Raw genomic sequence first — 6,277 nt, 5'->3', positions numbered from 1 at the left:
TCAGGGCTATATAATGAGACCTTTTCTCAAAAAACAAAGAAAAAAAACTCATGTAAAAACCTCATGTAAAAAGCCAGATTAGTGGTGCGCATCTGCAACACTAACACTCCTATGGCAGAGGAGAAGTGGAGACCAGAGACTCAGCTGAAAGCTCATAGCCAGCAGGGCTGGAGCACACAGTAGGACAGCAGGAACAAGACCTGCCTAACAAGGTGGGGAAGAAATACTATCCTCTGACCACACAGGACAGGGCAAGCATACACCTGATTGTGCACACAGACACATACACATACTCTCACACACATACATACATACTACACACATACATACACACACAGAGACACACAGACACACACATACACACATACATACACACACACAGAAACATACACACTCACACACACATACACACATACACATATACGCACAGACACACACATATATACATACACACATACACTCACACACACACATACACACAGACACACACATATACACACAGACACATACATACACACATACACATACATACATATACACACAGACACACACATACATTCACACACATACACACATACATACACACACAGACACACACACTCACACACACATACACACATACATATACACACATACACACAAAGACACACCTACACACATACACACATACATACACACGCAGACACACACACTCACACACACTCACACACATGTACACACATACACACACATACACACATATACGCACATACACACATACACTCACACACACATACACACATATACACACACACAGACACACTCATACACACATACACATACACATATATACACACAGACACACGCATATACACACTCACACACAGACACACACAGACAGAAATACACACAGACATACTCACACACACATACACACAGACACACACATACAGAAATACACACATACACACACACATACAGACTCACACATACACAAATACACAAACACACATACACACATATACACACACTCACACATACACACACATACATCTTTGAACTAGGTCTTAAGACAACAGAAGTGAATTCTCTCACTGTCCTGAACGTCAGAGTCTAACACCGAGGCCCTTCGAGCTTGAGACTGCCTCCAAGGCCTTCCGGTGTGTGTCCAGGTTTTCCTTCTCTCTGTCTTCTATAAGGACACTTGTCATTTTTTAAGGTTATAGAGTTAATCCAGGATGATGTCATCCTGAGCTCTTCCTGTAATTACATCTGCAAAGACCTTTCTAGAAATAACATCCCATTCACAGGTTTAGGGCTAGGATATATATATAGGTTTATAATTTTAAATTTTTTGCACAGGATCTCATGTATCCCAACTGACCTCAGATTTACTATGTAGCCAGAGATGCCCCGGGACTTTCAGCCCTTTGCTTGCTTTGCTCTGGTGGGATTACAGGCATGTGCCTCCACATCCTGCTTAGGGGGTGCTGGGGATTGAACCCAGAGCCTCATGCGTGATAGGCAATCACCCTAATGCAGCCCTAGACAGACCCATAGCTGGCATTTGCTATTTTGTGGATCCTTTTTCTTTTACCCGTCTCTACCCTTTTCCACCCTTTCAACCCCCTAACACCAGATAGGAGAGGAAAAAGAATAGCGGGGAAAGGGGGGCCATGTTATCATTAGACTGCTTCCTGCTGAATGGGGTGTCAGGTTCCTTGGAGGGAGCAAGTTTGATCTTTGCCATCAGGATATCTAATCTGTTCTTTTTTCTTTGTACATGACTACTTAACAAACAACGACCAACAGCAACCAGCCAACAACCCAACAACCACCCCCTTTGGGCCCTAGCATTTGTATAGCCATTGGGTAGTCCCCAGAATTTACCAAAACTATCTGCAACTGGCAAAATCACACCTCTGCTAGAGCATGAGGCAAATCATAGTCAGCCACTGTGGACAATCCGAAGCAGGCCACATCCTACACCTGGGATTAAAATGAAAACATATTCTTATAATATCTCTGTGTTCTTTAAAGAAACCAAAATTCTCAGTACAGAGACATTTCTAATTCATTTGCTAGACATTGTCCCATATGCCACCACATCTCTGTGCCTCTTGAAACAGCACACAGTAAATCCTTGATAATTGGAAACTACTGTTACCTGCCCCCTGCCCCGCCCCCAGGGCTTCTCCAACAAGCAGGCTTGCAAGGTTCAGGCACAATGTCTGAGCCCAGGTCTAAGATAGAAAGGTCTCAGTTGGCATCACAAAACTGGCATCAGAAAGAACAAATGTGGCCAGGCAGTGGTGGCGCACACCTTTTAATCCCAGCACTTGGGAGGCAGAAGCAAGAGGATCTCTGTGAGTTCTTGGCCAGCCTGGTCTACATAGTGAGCTCCAGGACATCCAGGGCTACATAGTGAGATCCCCTCCCCCCCCCAAAAAAAAAGAAAGAAAAGAACAACAAAGGTGTTCCTTGGGGGTGTGGCAGGGGCTGCTCCCATGGGCTGGGATTAGAGGTGTTCACCCCGAGACGGGCGGAATCCTTGTCTTTAGGAATGTACTGTGGGGTTAATTCTTGTTGTGCTCTCTGCTTTTGGAGGAAGCAGTGTTGTTGTGTTTTTAAATGAGGGTCTCCTTGCTGCTCCTGCAGGGAAGGGAGCCTGGATTGATTGATTGGTTCTCAGCACCTACATGATGGCTAATGAACTTCTGTGACTCCAATTCAAGAGATCTGAATCCCACAGCCCCCTTGCCCCAGAGTTCCAGGCACAGTGCTTCTCAGCCTGTGGGTCGAGACCCCTTTGGGGGTTGGATGACTCTTTCACAAGGTCACATATCAGATATTTACATTAAGAGAATATCTGGGGACTGGAGAGATGGCTCAGCGGATAAGAGCACTGACTGCTCTTCCGAAGGTCCTGAGTTCAAATCCCAGCAACCACATGGTGGCTTACAACTATCCATAATGAGATCTGATGCCCTCTTCTGGTATCTTCTGAAGATAGCTACAGTGTACTTACAAATAATAATAAATAAATCTTTTTTAAAAAAACTTAAAAAAAAAAGAGGGAATATCTGATATTAAAGAAACTGGGCTGGGAGAGGCAGGTAGGATGGGGTCCCTATTGCCCTGACTCCCCAGCACTTTCCTGTGTTGGACTGTCTCAGTCCATTTGGACTATAGTTTCTTCATGCCTCAGTGTCACCATCTGTACAATGGGCATGTTTTCGTGGGCATGGGATCATATAGGTAGCTTACTATAAAGAGAGTGCATGATGCCCAGCATTAGTAGGGACTCCATAGATTGTGCCTGTATTAGCACTGGGTGAGCGGAGAAAGAAAGGGGGCTAGAGCATGTGGCACAAGCCCTGGGGGCAGGCTTGACTCTACCACAGCTCTGCTGTCCCTTGGGAAGGCCTGTAGGAGAAAGAGAGGTACTGAACTGTCCCCCTTCACAGACCCAGCCCTCCCCACCCCATCTACTCCATCTCAGCCCACCAGAGAGCTGGAAGGGGCCCCGCAGGAAAGCAGCACGGAGGGAAGCCTGCCAGGTACAATTATACTTCCATCCTCATTAAACTACATCTTCATTCTAATTAGAGTTTTGCAGCCTCCGAGCAATAAGGGCCCATTACTCCCCAGCTGCAGAACCAGCAGGCCACCCTCTTCCTACCCTGACACAGAGAGCAACACCATTCCTCTCTCCCGCTTGCTCCTCCTGTCAACCAGAGAGAAGAACCAAACAAGTCTAAGTAGCCTTCCAAATGTCACTGTGTTCTTGCTGCCTGTGTCCAGCTGAGGATTTTCCCTTTGCCCCCACATTTACTCCTTTCAGCATGCTCTGTGGTCCCCAAACACCGACAGCCACCCCCGATGGCACAGCTTCGCACATCAGGGTCCGAGGACTGTGCTGGCTGCTAGAACTAGCAGACAGTTCCAGGAAGCCAATGCCCCTGCCACGAATGCGGTTCGTTTAGTAGAGTGGTTGCCAGGCTTGCGCAAAGCCCTGGATTGAATCTTCATCATGGAGCATGGAGTAGACTGGACGATAGTGATACACACATTGCAAACCCATCACTTTCAAGGTCGGGCAAAAGAGGATCAGGAGTTTAGAGCTTTAAAGCCACTCATTGGCTCTACCCCATCCTCCTCCTACCATGTGTTAGAGTATTACCATGCTGCCAGGCTGAACTGCAAGATGCAGAGTGGCCGCCATCGTTTCGCATTCGTTACTGTCCCCATTCTGCCTCACCGCTGTCTTCTGTACTTATGTGGCAGTGATGTGTGTGTGTGTGTGTGTGTGTTGCTCCTCCCATCAACTACTTTTGGTTTATCAGCTGGAAAGAGGAAAAACTGGAAAGAGGAAAACTCACGTGAGGAACTGTGTCCATCACACTGGTCTGTGGTCATGTGTGTAGGACATATTCTTGATTAGTAATTGACACAGGAGGGTCCAGGGTCTTGAGAATGGTACCATGCCGGATAAGGAAGCTAACAGAATGTGGGCCTATAAGCCAATCAGTAATCAGTTTTCTTCCATGGTTTTGCTTTAGCTTTCTGATTGAGGTTCCTGGCTTGGGTTCCCTCAGCCATGCACAGTAATTTGTAATCTGTAAAATGAAATAAACTGTTTCCCAATTTGCTTTTGGTCATGGTGTTTATCACAGCAACAGAAAGCCACGTATGACGGAAATTGTCATTGAACGTTAGCTGTTGCTGACAGACCTAGCTGTGTTGTTTCAGGGAGAATTGTACGTTTTGGGAACCTGGGTCGGGAAAAGCCACTGGGTGCTGAGAACTTAGTGGCCTGTTCTGTGGGAGATTGGAAGATGAGAATATTCAGAGGAATTCAGATGATGGAGGCCTGGCTCATCATTTCCGACTGAAGTTGAGAATTTCTATGAGAGCCAGTGTGAGTCATCTGAACTGACATGTGTGGAGTGAAACCTGGGCTTTATTAGGACGATCCATGTTAGCCAATTGTGGTGAATAAAAGATATCATTGAGGCAAACTCTTCTGGGACGTGTTTTCTCAGGGTCAGAACATGGAAGTGTAGTTCAGGTGGGGGCCAGGGCTGCACCCCAAGCTGGCAGCAGAACTTAACAGATAATGTGCAGTAGTGTTCTGCATGGTGCTCAAGACCTGGAAAACATAAAGAAGTCACGGGGAGAAGCTGAGGCTTGGCATGGTGTGGTCACAGGGAGAAGCTGAGGCTTGGCACAGTGCGGTCACGGGGAGAAACTGAGGCTCACAGGGAGAAGCTGAGGCTTGGCATGGCGCGGTCACGGGGAGAAGCTGAGGCTCACAGGGAGAAACTGAGGCTTGGCACAGTATGGTCACAGGGAGAAGCTGAGGCTCACAGGGAGAAGCTGAGGCTTGGCACAGTATGGTCACAGGGAGAAGCTGAGGCTCACAGGGAGAAACTGAAGCTTGGCACGGTGTGGTCCTGGGGAGAAGCTGAGGCTCACGGGGAGAAACTGAGGCTTGGCACAGTATGGTCACAGGGAGAAGCTGAGACTCACGGGGAGAAACTGAGGCTTGGCACAGTATGGTCACAGGGAGAAGCTGAGGCTCACAGGGAGAAGCTGAGGCTTGGCACGGTGTGGTCATGGGGAGAAGCTGAGGCTTGGCACAGCGTGGTCCCAGGGAGAAGCTGAGGCTCACGGGGAGAAGCTGAGGCTTGGCACCGTGTGGTCACAGAGGGAAGCTAAGGCCTGGCACTGTGGGTAGAGACCCAAGTGCAGACTTGGTCACAGTGGAAACCCCACAAGAGCAGAGTTGCCAGGACCATAGGATGTTCACCAAGGACAGCACCAGGAATGGGTTGGAGCCAGCCTGAGCCTGTGAGACACTGTGTGTGCCGTGAACCGCAAAGCCAGAGAAGTGGTCCTTTGCAGCTCAGAGGATCACTAGTTCCAGATGTCCAACATTGAGTTTGTGGTTTTTAAGTATTTATTTTAATCATGTATAGGTGTGTGTGTGTATGTACGTACATGCATGTGTGCATACATATGGGTATTTACACATGTGTGTCCTCAGAGGCAAAGATGTCTGACCCCATGGGGCCGAAGTTACAGATGGTTGTGAGCCACCTAACATGATTGCTAGGAACTGAACTTGCATCCTTTGCGAGAGCAGCAAATGCTCTTAGCACTGAGACATCTTTGTACTCTAAGACACTGAGCTTTTTATACTGTTCGATTTTATATCATGGTAACTGTGCCCTGGTTCCTCCTTCTTAGAATATAGAAGATAGAATTTATCTTTTTTTTTTTTTTTTTTTTTTTT

The sequence above is a fragment of the Mastomys coucha genome, unplaced genomic scaffold (genome assembly GCF_008632895.1).
Source record: "Mastomys coucha isolate ucsf_1 unplaced genomic scaffold, UCSF_Mcou_1 pScaffold22, whole genome shotgun sequence".
Taxonomy (NCBI): domain Eukaryota; kingdom Metazoa; phylum Chordata; class Mammalia; order Rodentia; family Muridae; genus Mastomys; species Mastomys coucha.
Note: the sequence above shows the minus strand (reverse complement) of the source record.